This window comes from Maniola jurtina, chromosome 3 (assembly GCF_905333055.1).
Source record: "Maniola jurtina chromosome 3, ilManJurt1.1, whole genome shotgun sequence".
NCBI classification, from domain to species: Eukaryota; Metazoa; Arthropoda; class Insecta; order Lepidoptera; family Nymphalidae; genus Maniola; species Maniola jurtina.
In genome coordinates, this window is record NC_060031.1 from 13,378,382 (window position 1) to 13,394,097 (window position 15,716).

The following is a 15,716-nucleotide window of genomic DNA, read 5'->3' on the forward strand; positions in this document are numbered from 1 at the left end:
AAGCAACGGGAAGAAAATGTATGATTCTATCCTGTATATAAAAGTGTTTCCACTGGGCTGCATGGTCGCGGCTGCTGGGGTAATATATTTTTACGACCAACAAGGAATATACAGTATCTGTATTGCTTCGGGGACTGTATTGGTTGCATAGGAAATAGGTAGATGCTTGTCGAAGCAAAAGTCATAAACTAAATCGCAATATAAACTACTAAAATAGGTAGCTTTCGGAGGTTTACAAATATTAAAAAAAAAAAGAATATCAGTCATTAATCATAGGTAATATTCCCCTTTACCATCCAAATAAGCGCAATGCTTGTGCTAGGAGTAGGTACGACAATAACGCAACGGGTGGGGTATGAAACGTCGACCTTTCGGATTTCAGTCCGCTCGCTCGTTTAACCGTTGGGCTATTGTGGCTCAAGTAATTGCTGTAATTTCAGTATAATGCAAAACATTGCAAAGTCGTAGACCGCACTCTTCGGAAAACAACTTATCGTCATATCGAACATAAAACACAGTCGCTGACTTGAAACGGATGCACCGATTTATGTCGTTTTATTACAAGTCATAGCAGATTAGCGACCTGTATTCAATGAAATCACCCGTAGGGCGACTATGCACTCCTTCCGATCCGAATCCGTAAATACGTTCCAAAGTAGTCATACAACTATTTGTATTGTAGCTTATGTACTAGCTCCGACTTCCGTCATCCGTGAGAATATCTCGGAGTGCTTCGGATTCAAATCGGACATATTATGACGTAGATATGTCAAAGATGTCCACTGAATAGTTTGGATTTGGATCACAGATCGGATTAGTGTGGAAGCACTATCCGAGTTCGGTCCGAGTTTTTTATATCCGTATTTTCACGGACTCGGATCGGATGAGTGCGTAACCGCTCTAACATAGTTTTACCTGAATTAGGTGTCTATACTCGTAAATGTGACTCATCAACAACTATTGGACAACGATTTAGAAGTAACTAAAAAATCAGTCACTAATTTCGATGGAATGACATTCGATCGAGTCAGACTAATAAGAAGCTTTAAAACATTCAAAAAATAACTATACCGCTCCTTATAACATCCTTGTACCAACCCATAATCGCATTCACATCAGAGTTCCAACTCCAGTTTTTTTTATTGCCGCCTAACCCACTTAAAGGGAGGTCCTTGGATATTTACAAGTATGTCGGAACTTGTTTTATTGAAAGGTTCGAGTGAGGACTGATCATGGACTGAATAGTTATTTACCTATGTAATACGTACTAATATATTTTTAAAACTGATATTTTTAAAAAGAGATTGCTATATATAACCTAAATAAAAATCTGAGTCCTACGTAATATTATTGTTTTTTGAAAAATCTTTTTTTTATAATTTCTACTTGGCTATCTCAAAACTATTTTAGAAATAGGATCGCTACATGAAAAGCAATACATAAGTCTAGATTGGAATATATGAATATATTATTCAATCTTAACTTAAAATCTGCTGAGGGAAAAAATGGGAGAACTTCAAAAGTTATAAAATTAATTGAAGCAATCGGCTTGAAGATACTTACCCAAAAGTTTTCTCAACAAAAAAAATTGAAATAGTTTGAGCAAAAAAACCTCTTTATCAAAGGAGATTTTAACATTTTTGTAACCAAGACTGAAAATGCGAAAGCGATCATTAATTTCAAAACCCACATTACTTTAAGAATTTGATTTTACCTACTATATAGGTATATCTACGAGGACAGTTTGAAATTCTCTTACTCCGATATCAGCCGATTATGTCGGCTGCACTAATCTAATGATTCTAGTGCTGTCAGTGTTATCAACGTCAAACACACAGTGTGTTTAGGTATTTTGAAGATTTTTGGGATCAGTAATTTATATCAAAATTAAAACAAAAATTTTATAACAAAACCAGTAATTTATATCGCTCTTTACGGGAGACTTGAACCGATTTTTTTTTATTTCCGAAATTGGTTAAAAGTAATTTGTTCCGATGATTTCCAATCAATTTAAATCTAAAGCGAATTTATCAACAAGCTGTCAAAGAGTTTATTGAATTAAAAAGGATGAGTTGAGTGATCCAGAAATTGGACTCTGGCTTAATCTATTCAATTATTCGATGTGAAGTAGGGAAAGTAACGAGTTAGCCCTGACGGCGTTAGTCAAGAAAAATAAATGGCGGGTAATAATTTAAGACGGTCTTATCGTCAAGGAGAAATTTTCAAATCGTTCTTTTAAAAGTGAACTACTTAAACTTAAGTAACCCAGAAAGAAAGTAGAAGGAGAAGAAGTAACTTTATATTTTTAAGCGCGCGTTCTAAGTGTGAACGACTCCGACAGTTAGTGAGCATTAAATACCCATACATAGTTTATTGCTTTTCCTTATGTTTTCTATACAATATTCAACTTTTCATTCACACCAAACTGACAAAACGCTATTACGCTATCCACCATTATCTACGCATCACCGAGCTTCACTACTGAGCACGGGTCTCCTCTCAGAATGAAAATGTTTGGCTGAAATCCACCTGGCTGGCCCAGTGCAGATGGGCAGACTTCACACAACTTTGAAAACATTATGAAGAACTTTCATGTATGCAGGTCTCCTTACGATATTTTTCTTCAACATTAAAACATGCCCGTGTTGTAAATTAAACGTAACAACCGTGCCCAATACTGACCCACTACCAGGTTACCGGTAGTGGGTTACCTAAATCTGATGCCCGTGACAGTTAAAGGTTGAACTCCCTTAACAAATAACGAGGAGGTACGAGTACCTACGTCTAATTCCCAGAAGTAGCTAGCCCACGCAAAATTACGCACAAATAGAAAGTTCATCCTTCAGTATCAACGCACCTCAGGCCTTATCCTCTAAGAAAAGAAGTTATGCACAACATCACCATCAGCCAAAGTAGTGGACCACTGGGTCAAATAATAATATGACGGTGTCATTAATGTGTACCTGACGTTTATGCTCTGTTCTATTTTCTTTCGCAGTTAAGTCTGTTTCAGAGGTGAAGAAGGTCTAAACTTAATTCAAAATTTTAAATCCTTTCTTGCACTATTTTCGTTTAGTTGAAAGAAACCAGATAATTATATTGATACAAATAGTCAACTTAAAAGTATCTCAAATATAAAATTATATTGAATATTTGAAAAATAAATAACTAACGGTTAAAATTTAACTATAAATAAATTATCTCAAAAATATTAAATTAATAATTATTTAAATTAACATTAATAATTAAATTCTCTCAATCGCTTGCGATTAATTATTTTTGTTATAAGTGTGTTTCATATGTGAATTGATTTTCGTAATTTGTGAAATCACGAACGTCTTAACATTGAAAATAATAACAATAAAATGGACTATCATTAAAAGAGTGATATCGATGGAAAGCTACGACCCTCAAAGTGGAATGAGCGACGTAGGAAGAAAGAGCGCTATGTCTTCTCTTAGAAAATTTGCTTAATACGCGGTATCAACGGAGTGGCAAGATTGAATTTAATTATTCAGCTGTCTGTCAGTCGTAAACCTCTTGTTTTAAATTAATCCGCTAAACAGAAATCTTGATTAGACTGCAGTGCCATTTTGTTGATGCGGAAGTAACCACGCTGCGTTTGTTGTATGTAAATTAAACGCTATTGGTCAGACAATATTTATTAATACAGCTAATTTCAATTAAAAACTTAATTACGATTTCTGATGCATCGGCACATGACGTATAATTACTTGTTTACTATACTATATCCACGGAAACAAGTTAGTTTATCGCTCTTTCTGTCACGTAATCTCATACAAAAGACAGAGCCAACAATCTTAGTGGGTTTAACCATTTTGAGTCACCATCACCGAACAATCCGTTGCTCTGTTGCCGGGTGATTGAAGGACAAACCAACAAACGAACACGTTCACATTATAATATCCGTAAGTAGAAGGTCGAGGAAGAGCAAGGTAGTGGTATATAATGGTAAAGGTAATGGTATGTAAGTATTTTATGGCCGTATTTTCGGTAAATAATACTACTCGTATTTGGTATTTTACGAGAAATCTAACTGTCGGAAATGTCAATTAAGTACATTAACTACACAAAGTAAATTAAACGTAACATTCGCTGTGATGTGTGACAACTAAGTAGCGACGGAAACGTGGAAGGGAATTAGTTTTGACCCTAATTCCACCTTTAACATCGACATCGACCTAAATGAAGATTACGTTATTGTCTTATTTTTAGGGTTCTGTATAACAAGGAACCCTAGTTTCGTCATGTCCGTCTGTCCATCTGTCTGTGTGGCAGGTTAAATGTAAGAGCTGTAAGGTTGAAATTTGATACAGTTCTAGAAAATAAAAAGACATATTTAAATTTTGAAAAAAACAAGGTAAAATCAGGGTAAGTAGGCTATCTTAACATAAAAAGCGTGGGTCGTGAAAAAATACTTTTTTTTAAAAGCGGATAGCTCCAAAAACTGATGTTTCTAAAAAGAATGCTACTTAGGACAAAAGCTTTTAATTCGTTTTTAATTTGATCCTACCTGACAAACTTTTTTTAAGAAACATCCGTTAATCTAAATTCTCATGTTTTTAACAATAACTCACAAATTTCTAGGTATAGAAATAGAGAGATTTTTTTATTCGAATAACTTGAATAGTGCTTTTGAATCATCACTGAATTTACTCTTTGGGGTAAGCTGGAAAATAAGATAGCAGCCGGGTTATGACTGCAAACCTTACCTTTTAGCATAGCAGTCTGATCATCTTTGTATGGGTATAATAGTTCCTTAGTTATTACAACTTCTAGAAAGACATGTTTTCGTCGCGGGAGTATTTCAGACTAAATGCATTATCTCAGGAAACATTACCATAACGGATGGCGGTGTGATGTCCTTAGTGTTATCTAATGGACTGTAACTACAAGCTTTTACTGGGTACCACATTACCATAATGGGGTACTAACATAATATTATTATGAGCGAAGGCGCTGGCCTAATATGGGTCCAATTATTGTGACAAAACTAACCAGTAACCATACCTATATTAAAGTCAAAGTCAAAATCAAAATCATTTATTCAAAGTAGGTACAATTGTACTCTTTTTGATGGTCAAAATTGTTAAATTTGTACGATATAGTAGTGATAATTAATTACGTAACTTAAAACTAAAGCTACGAGGGTTCCAAACGTGCCCAAGTATGAGAAGAGCCCACAACAAACTCAGCCGGGTATTCTTTTTTATTATTATATTTAACGCCATTTTTATCGGTACAAGAAATCTTAAAAAGATTTGTTTGTCTCGAATAAGTACTTTTATGTAATTCTGCTTTATAGAATTAAGTAGACATTACTGCTGAATGTCATGACCCCTTCCATATATCACATACTTCCACCATAATAAGCACGTTGCTACTGTTTTGAAACCTACAGAAACTTCGCTTCCATCAACCATTCACAGTCACAAATTTTTTTATCTTTTTTTTTTAGTCAAAATGTTGTTTAAGGCTGCGATTACAACTGCGTGTTTTACTCACGCAAGTACCTTACGTGAATGTTCAGAAGCAATTTACAGGCGTAATCGCTTTGATAACCGAGAGCGGCTGCTTAGCCTACTTTTCGAGGCACAGAGGAAACGCAAATGCCAAATTCGGACATTCAGAGTAGGTTACCAACTTGGATAAGCATTGTTATCCAACGCAATCGATGAAATTTCACTGTTTTAATAAATAATTATTATAAAATACTTTGAAATTCCTTTTCATATTACTCATAATAATATTTTTTTCATTAGACCTGCGTAAGTTATGAAAATCTCGCAATTCTTTGGTGAGAAGACAGTCTAATGGAGACGAGGCCCCACAAAGAGTTACGACTCAAATTTCGGTGGCTCCGAGAGTTGGAGAAAAAAAAAACGTAATGTGTTGTAGGTCCTGAAATTCACGTGTCATGAATAAATAACAATTTGGTGTTATTTTTCATGCAAATAACTCGGCGATGCTCGAAAGGCACAACACGCGCGGGCTTTGGGTTTGATGCGGCCGTAATGACATCCTAATGGGCTTTGTACTGTACGTGATAGGACTTTTTCATGGAATATTTTAATGTTTTTTTGGGTCACAAATTTTTATAGACTATGGCTGCCCACCCATGACGTTAGCGGTGCGGCAAACGGAGCGTAAGCATATGGCCATCAAATAAACTGACCAACAAAATGGTAATTCAATCGATCAGCCTGATCGCGTCCACAATGGGACTTCCCGAGAGTGCGCCACCACACACGGTCCTCTGCCTTCCTTAACCCACCTTCTTCCCACCATCTTCTTAAGAATGTCATATCAGTCCAGCGGATTGGAGGCCATTCCACGCTGCGCTTCATGGTACACTGGTGTAATTACTACAACCTTGTCAAAAGTCAAACTATGTATATAAATTGGGTACAGTTGTATACTTTCTGATTGTTTGTTGCTGAATTTGCAATACAATGATGTAGTGGTGATAATAATAATTAAGTAATTAACTAAAACTACGAGGGTAAGTACTTGTAATTTATTTTCTTTAATCCAGACGTTCTGGCCAATCTGAACTCAATTCCAAGTAAAATGGCCTTAAACTATGCTAAAACTGAGTACTTTCGTGATTTCGATCACTGAATACAAACTTGAACTTAATTCCAAGCAAATCGGATGCCTAGCCGGGGAGACAGACACTCCCTTTGCCGAGAGGTGGTTTTTACTCGAGAACCTTACAATTCCAGCGGCCATCGGTCCTCCAACAAACGTAATCAGCCCACTGCCACTTCAACGTTCTAGCCTTGAGGCTGAGGGCTACGTCGGTTACCTACCTATTTTAAGTTCTTTGGCAAATCATTTAGTATCGGTCTTCTGCCTCAAAGAAATAATGATGGATGGTTCATAAATTAATCAAAATGTCAAAAAGCAGTTTTGAAGTAAGCAAAGCTTTTTATTTCGAAGATTATGTGAGCTTGTGAAACGGGCGATAGAAATTCTGAATTATGGTGATCATATATGAAACTAGAGGATGCCCGCGGCTTCACCCGCGTGGATTTCAGTTTTAAAATCCTGTAGAAACTCTTTGATTTTTCCGGGATAAAAAGTAGCCTATGTCCTTCCCAGGGATGTATACCAAGTCTGTACCTTTCATTAAAATCGGTTCAACGGTTGGGCCGTGAAAACATGTCGGATAGACAGACAGATAGATACACTTTCGCATTAATAATATTAGTATGGATGGCTTAGATAAAATTAAATTGAAAATTGTTAGTCACAAATAAAATTATCTCTAATTCCTCCAGCTGTGTTATTAAATGTTAATTGTAAAATGCAAACTTATCTTTTGTAAGCGACCATATAACGATATGGAGTATATGGAATTAACACAAACAACTTCAAAGTGCAGTAGATGTCAGCCGCCGCTTTGTTTTGGCGAGCTTGCGGCTACAGGTTTAAATACTGTGGCACTGTTCGCGTTATCTCACTAAACTCGCGCTATTACCCTGTTAAATGCAAGTTACGTTTTCCTATTATCTAAATACCTATATTGTTACAACACACAACCAAAAATGTACTAAGTAGGAGCAGAACAACATAAACATATTACTTTGTACCTAATTTTTAGGGTTCCGTAATCATAAATGATAAAACGGAATATTTATTAGGGATCACTCGTATGTCTGTCTGAACGTCTGTCACAGCCAATTAGCTCCGAATCTACTGGACCAATATAATTGAAAGTTAGCTACATGTTATTTAATTTCTGTAACTCGAACATGGACGTGTAACGTAAATAAAAGAACTTTGAATATGGGAATTGCTTTTGAGCGGCAAATTAGAAAATTAAAAAAAGTTTAAGTTTGTTTGTAGGGAGTAATCTCTGAAGCTACCAAACCGATTTTGAAAATTCTTACCGTTCGTCCTGTAGGTCAAAGTCGGAAAACCTGCATCAATCATTCTTACAATCGCAATTGTTGTAATTGGCTGGATTTATTGTGTTTTTGTTGCAACAATGCATTGTAGCCAATAGTGAGCGAGCGTCAACCAATCAGACGTGATTGCGATCATCAGGCTATACTTAGCTCTCATTTTACCGCAATCGAGCCCATGTTCCAAATAAAACGCCATATAAATAGACACAAACAACGATAATGTTCAGAAACTCGTTTTCGTCGAGAAAAGTGCAAACGGTTCGATCGCTCCGTCGGAAATAGGGACGAAACTAATTTCCTTCCTCACATCGTATCTCGCTAATACGTCGAGCTTCGATACATTTGTAACAGAAACCCACGGATTTCATTCTAGAAATAGGTACTTCTATTTCAACACCCACTAAAATAACTTTTTTGAATCTTAAAAAAAAACCTAGATACCTTAGCTTTTTTAAACTATATTATTAAAGTTGAAAAACTCTAGAAATAATTAAAGTTGTAGAACATACTATTAGGTCAAAGAGTATTACCTATTCACTTCAAGAGTAAGTAGATAACTCTATGGAAATAATTATCATTAGGTACTTAAGTATCGTTTTAGTTTATACAAAGTAAAACTGACTGTGTTATTCGTCGCTTTAATTGGAACATAACTAACATTAATGTTTTAATGTCATAAATACAATAAAAGTTACGGTTACAAGTATTACATTTATACCTAGAGACAAAACGCAAATCGTGGTTGATACGTTAAAACTACCGCCAACATGAATTTTCTCATTTGCGGTCATGTATCGAAATAGTTGGACGTGAATTTTCATACAGTGGTTTGAAAATTGTTACGATCGACTGAGCGTAAATTTTGTGGTAGATATTTAAGATTTGTGTAACTAAATCTCTGACTAACTCTTACTAACGAAGTTTATTCGAGTTTCTATCACACACCATTATCCATAGTAATATTATAAATGCGAAAGTGTGTCTGTCTGTCTATCTGTCTGTCTGTCTGTCTGCTACCTTTTCACGGCCCAAAAGTGTAACCGATTCTGACGAAATTTGGTACCGGGTTAGCTTATATCCCGTGGACGGACATAGGCTACTTTTTATCCCGGAAAATCAGAGTTCCCGCGGGATCTATAAAAATCTAAATCCACGCGGACGAAGTCTCGGGCATCCTCTAGTAATGATATATACACTGTGACTTGAAAACTTTGTACCACTTATTACACAAGTGTAAATTAAAAAATAACACCCCCGACAAGTGAAGGTTACAGTAACTAGAAAAGAGCTGATAACTTTCACACGGCTGAACCGATTTTCTTGGATTATAGCTAAGAACACTCTCGATCAAGCCACCATTCAAACAAAAAAAAAAACTAAATTAAAATCGGTTCATTAGTTTAGGAGCTACGATGCCACAGACAGATACACAGATACACACGTCAAACTTATAACACCCCTCTTTTTCGGTCGGGGGTTAAAAATGTGTATTTGCACTCAACAAATTATGATTATGATTACTATGATTATTATTACTTTAGTAGAGTACGAGACTTCTATGCAAGCTTTAGTAATATTCTGGCTCGATTCTCGTATGGCATGTCTCGGGTAAGGATATGACATTACATACAGAGGTTCGACGAAGCCGTCTAAACAGAGCAAGTGCAGGGTGCAAGAGTGACCCTAACTGGCCTATGTAGTTAGGACCCTATGTTCAAGGGTCGTCGAGGTCGTCATTTACCACGAGATCAAAACGCCGGACTACTATATCTCTATTTATTTATTTTATTTTTAACCCCCGACCCAAAAAGAGGGGTGTTATAAGATTGACGTGTGTATCTGTGTATCTGTCTGTGGCATCGTAGCGCCTAAACGAATGAACCGATTTTAATTTACTTTTTTTGTGAGTGTTCTTAGCTATAATATAATATAGCAGCCGTTTAAGAGTTATCAGCTCTTTTCTAGTTTTCTTGTAGAAAAGAAGGTTACATAACCGTTAGGTTCATAATATTATGTCAATCGACTTTCAAGCTGTCAAGATGGACGTTGCCTAGATGCATAATTATTTATTTGAAAATTAAGTTTTGGAAAACTCAGATACTTTGGATCGTAGGCGCGGAATAGTCCAAGAAAATCGGGTTCGGTCAGGTCTTTTCGGTCTTTTCTAGTTACTGTAACCTTCACTTGTCGGGGGTGTTGAAAATTTTTAATTTACACTTGTACATCTAATTGGAACGACAGTGCCACTTACACTAACTAGATTATTATATAAACACAAAAGAAACAAAGTACGCTGCTGTGGTTATCATAAAGTAGGAAAACGATTTAATGTTTTAGTGAGCTAATGATAGTTATTGCCCAGCTTGCGTTGCAATGCCACTTTGAACGAATCGCGCGCCACCTATTGCATGTTGACGGGACTGTGAAACCTTTCCGCAAATGCTAACAACGACTGTACAAAGTATCCTAATCGGATGAATAGTACCTACCTACTTAATGGTAATAAGGGACAAACAAAATCGCATTTATATTTACATAATATTAATTGATATTTATGTAAGCAATGAGTGACGACATTTTTCTACCATACTTCCACTCATTTTTTTTTTAATTCTTGCTCTACCAGGATTCAAATCCATAAGACATCCAAAAAGTACTATTTGCAACATTGCGCTGGGCTATAGTTCATCTAAGGCTTGTAATAATCTCATTTACTGAGAATCTGCGAAATAAATTGGGTGTACTTTTTCTTTTAAGCATCTATCCACTTCCGAAGATTGAGGTCCTATTGAAGGCCAAGTAATCGCTCTAATTGGTCTCATTGAGAATTTGCTGAGATTTCAATCTTTTATTTTCATTTCTTGATTTAAAATAATGTTTTATTTAGAAGTACTGTTTCATTCGCTTAGTTTTTTTAATACCTTAAAAAAATTGTAGGTAATAAAAATTAATTACTTTTAAGATTTTAAAACTCGCAATCTGCACTCTACCTATCTAGACGAAAAATTTCAATATGAATAATTCTCATACAAAGATAAAAACACACAACCTGCATTGGTTGAGCAGTAAAGGCATATAATTTGGAAGCGATAGATGATGGGGTTCTAAGCTGATGGAATGGCAACGTCACGTCACGCATCGCACCCGAAAAGACATTTAACAGTTACCATCGCACAGCGTTGGCAACCCCCTACTATGTGGAATATGGGCAGATGTTATCAAACGAACCGCAGCGCGCCGCTGAATTCAAACAGCACAAGGTCGTGGCGTCTGCAAGTCCCCAAAAGATACTTGTGTCCAGCTGTGGTCATTCAAATTTTATTTAGCTTAGATATCTACCAGACATTTAAGTTTTTGAAATGTATCCATACTAATATTAATGCGAAAGTGTGTCTGTCTGTCCATCTGCTACGTTTTCACGGCACAACCGCTGAACTGATTTTAATGAAAGATACGAACTTGGGATACATTCCGGGGAAGGACATAAGCTACTTTTTATCCCGGAAAATCAAAGAGTTTGAGATGGCCTTGCCATCCGTCATACGGTTTTATGACTGTCGGAAATTTGAAGCCTTGCTCTTAAAAACAAAAATCTCGCACGAAAAGAAATAAATTAGTTAAGATTCTGAGTAATTGTAGGAAAGGAAGTATAAAAAACAAAAAGGGCAAAATAAATTGCTCTAAAGCTAAATTGCGTTAGGGTCGGTCATAAATTAGATAAAAGTCGTAAATTTTAACTTAGAAATCTCTACAAGTGTACAAAATTGTAATCACGTGTTATAAGAGTGGTCTAGACAAGGCAAGAGCGTGAGAAAGCAAAAGGTACGGCCCATTAAGGGATGTTTGAAATACATTTTATTTTCAGCCAATTAGCCATCAGCCAGGGTAATTCTGTGCGCAAGAGTGAACCAATCAGAAACCGAAATTTCGCTGGTTTTTTTTTCATTTCAGATCATGGGCGTGAACAAACACATCCGTGTGGTGGGTTTAAGGCTACACTGGGGGACCGGGAGAGAACATTCGATTGAGGTCTGGCTCAACGTGCAGTAGAGCCTAACAGTGAATATTAATTAAGTGTAGAAATATATTGCAATTGTATAGTTAATAATAGAAAAATTATAAATAGAATAAAATAGTGTGTATCCGGGCCAGCAGAAGCTGATATATGGTGATGTACTAATTTACATTTAATTTTAAACTAGATTATTTGAAAATCAGTTCCAAAAATCTTGAGTAAAGAATTATTTTATAAACTAAATTAGAGATGATATTATTATTTGGATATTAGGAGGTGTTACAATATTGTGTATAACTATTAGATTTGCATCCAAAATTATAGAAATGGGACATTTCTCTTTGTGGAACTAGGATTCAAATATATCTAGAATAAATAATGAATATATTATAATTTACGCATAATGTGTGTCCTTAAAATTTACTTTATTATAGAAGTAAGAATTATAGATAATATCTCTATTGATTATGTGGGCATGTGTGTATTTTAGATAAAATGGTGTACATAATATTATATAAAGCCGAAAGGGTTTTTTTGTTTGAATATTTGCTTTTCCCTTTCAATAATTAGTATGGCTTAGGAAGCAAATATTCGGCCGGGAATTAATTAATGTAATAAAGTTACTTAATTCCCAGTCTAAATAATAAATTCAGTTTCTCTTCTTTTTTTCTAAATACTCAACTGTATGAGTAAATAAACAATTATTTACCAGAAATAAATGCACTTGGGTATAACTATCATCTTTTATTTGCTATATTTAGATACATTTTCCTAGACATTTAATAATGGAGATTCAATTTGTTTGGAGGCTAGACTATCGTATTGTAATATTAACAAAGCCAAAGATACGAAGAAACCATGTATCGAACTAACTTGAGCTCCAATATTAAGATTTTCTCATATGACCTATTTACCAATCACAATTCCTATTATTAAGTAAAAATTAGGTTAGGTTTTTTTTTCAGCAGTGCACCTATTTATAATACTAGCTCTTATTCAGCATTAAATAGGGAATAAAATTGAATTAGCAGTCTAATGCAGTCTGATGGAATGACACTTGTCGTTACAATTATAGATTTGGTAGAAAAATTACTCAATAGCTAAAATAAGGTGGTGTGCTATAAACTACTAGCTACCGCGGTATAAACATCGTCTTCATCAACATGAACAGCTTTCACCGGCTCACTACTGAGCGCGGACTTCATAGAGAACTCTCGATCAAGTTTACCTTCATCATATGGTATTTTATACCATTATGTGAAATTCTCACGATGGTTTTTCCTTATACTTTTATTATCACAAAACGATTAGTACTAATATACCAAGAATGCTCTCCACTACTAAAGATAATAGGGTTGGCTGGGTTCGAATCCCAGGCTAAAGACACCTTAAAGGGACCTTGTCGAGGATACTTTCGAGTAACAGCTAAATTTCATCTACCTACTAAAATACCCTGAACGAGACAATGGAATACACGCTGCCTCCGGAGGACAGATGGCGAGGCAGGTAGGTACCTTTTTTTTTATGGTGTACCGATCTTTCCCAAACAGCATTTTAGGTAACATTATCTGTTAAAACCGACGCCAGCTGAATTTGTGAATCACCGAGTTTTTGAATAGATAAAAATACTAGTTTTGCTGTACTTTGTAATTCCTTTGCTTGATATTATATGGTACATGGTTGATTGGTGACGTACCAGCAGCGAGATTCCGGCACAAAGCAAACACGTCATGTCTTTATACAGCTGGACTCTCCGAACTAATAAATTGGCCAATTTATTGACAATCAATCAAACAAATATATAAATATACAAAAATACCATGGTTTTGGGGCGAGCCCAGAGCTCATTGAAAAGAACCTAGGTTTCCGTACCTAGGCAAATTGAAAACGCTTCGCAGCGAAATAGGAGAGTCCAAGTGCTGTGCCCCGATAACAATGCTAAAAGACTGAGATTTCAGTGTAGGGCTCCCCCCGTGCTTGAGGAATGCCGGTTGGTCTCAAACCGATGGCCTAAATAAGGCAAATACACGTATCAACTGATTTCCCACACTAACAGGACGTTCTAAATTAGCAGATCTCTCCACTCATTATATCTATTTTGAGGAATTGAAATTTTACATTAATTTTTTATAATTCAATCCGTGTAAACCTGTTAGCTGGTCGAGAAGTCTACGTGTTCACCCAACGTACTGTACCAATTAATTACTTGTAAATAACTCATGACTTAAATACCTAGGTGTTTCTATAATTCAGCTGAGTTTATTTCTTATTTTATCTCTTTATAATGCCTAATCTTAACCACTAGTATAGACGATCACACCGTACCATCACAGAAATTTGATGCCGAGTGACCAGGGATCTATGTACGTATTCGAAATAACGATATGACTAGATTTACATTAACATAAAAATAACACAACGTAGAAATTGTGATTGGGTATTTGAGAGAGAAAAATTTATAAACTTACATTGCTATTTATAAATTATAAGTTTTAAGGACACACTGCATGTTGTTTTATATTTATATGTTGTACATTTACATTTATTTATGTATAGGGGGAGCAGGAGAGCAGAAATAAGCTGTATGTCTTATAAATGTAAAATTTACAGGTTTTCAGAAGATACTACAGAGATCGAGCTATTATTCCTTGCTTATTTCTCAGACTTAATTTTTTTCAAACTCTGAGAATACATATAATCGAAGCAGACCCAAACATGTGATTGCAATTAGTATCAGTAATATATTAGTATTAAAAATACGGCTTCGCGACTTATGAAAGTTATTCAAATAAAATTTAAAATAGTACCAAAGTAGGTAAAAGAAATAGGGTCAAATTGAAAAAAAAAAAAAGGATGTCTTCAGGTAGAAAAGGACGTAGAACAAAGCAAGTAGGTGCGGGGCAAAGCGATGTTAGTACCGTAGAATCGAGCGAACAAACAACGACCTTAGGGAATGCTACATTAGAGTTGATTTTGAAAAAAATCACCGAGTTCGAAGCAAAATTACATCAGTTAAATTCAAATACCGGTTCAAATGAAATCGCGAGCGTCTCTTCACACGAGTCGAACGGGATTAATGAAAATGAAAAATCTGATAGGCAGGGGTCGAATCTTGAAACCGCGAGCACAAGTACATTATCTGAGACCCGGAATTTATATGTTGTACAGCCGTCAGTAACTAAACCAAATTTCGACGGAAAACCATTCACTAACCCCATCGTTTTTCTTAAACGATTAAAGAAATATATAAGGGCGGTAAATGGATTAGATCGCGAAATAGATATAGCGTTAGGTTGCATCTCGGGGCATGCTCGGAAGGTTATGGACTTGTATTCGAAGGGCTGGACTACGTTCGCTGACTTCGAGATTGATTTTAGACGAAATTATTGGACCGAACAAATTCAGGAATCTATAAGATATAAATTGATTAATGCGGTATATTCAAGCGATTCGGGAATGTCGATGTCCGAACATTTTGCTGAGCAAGCAGAATCAATGCAGTCATTAACTATTGCGTTTAGTGAGAGAGATTTGGTCAATTCTATTATGCGACATTATGCTATAGATATACAGCGATTATGGTTTACTAGAACAGAAGAAGTTAACATCATGAACGGAGCGAAATTTCTTCGAAACATAGAGCAAAATATTGTTGAAAAACCTAGGCAAATTACGAGAGGTACTGTTAGTAATAATTACAGAGGTAGACGATACAATGAGTCATCATCGAGACGACCTATTGTAGCAACAATGTCAACAAGAAGTTG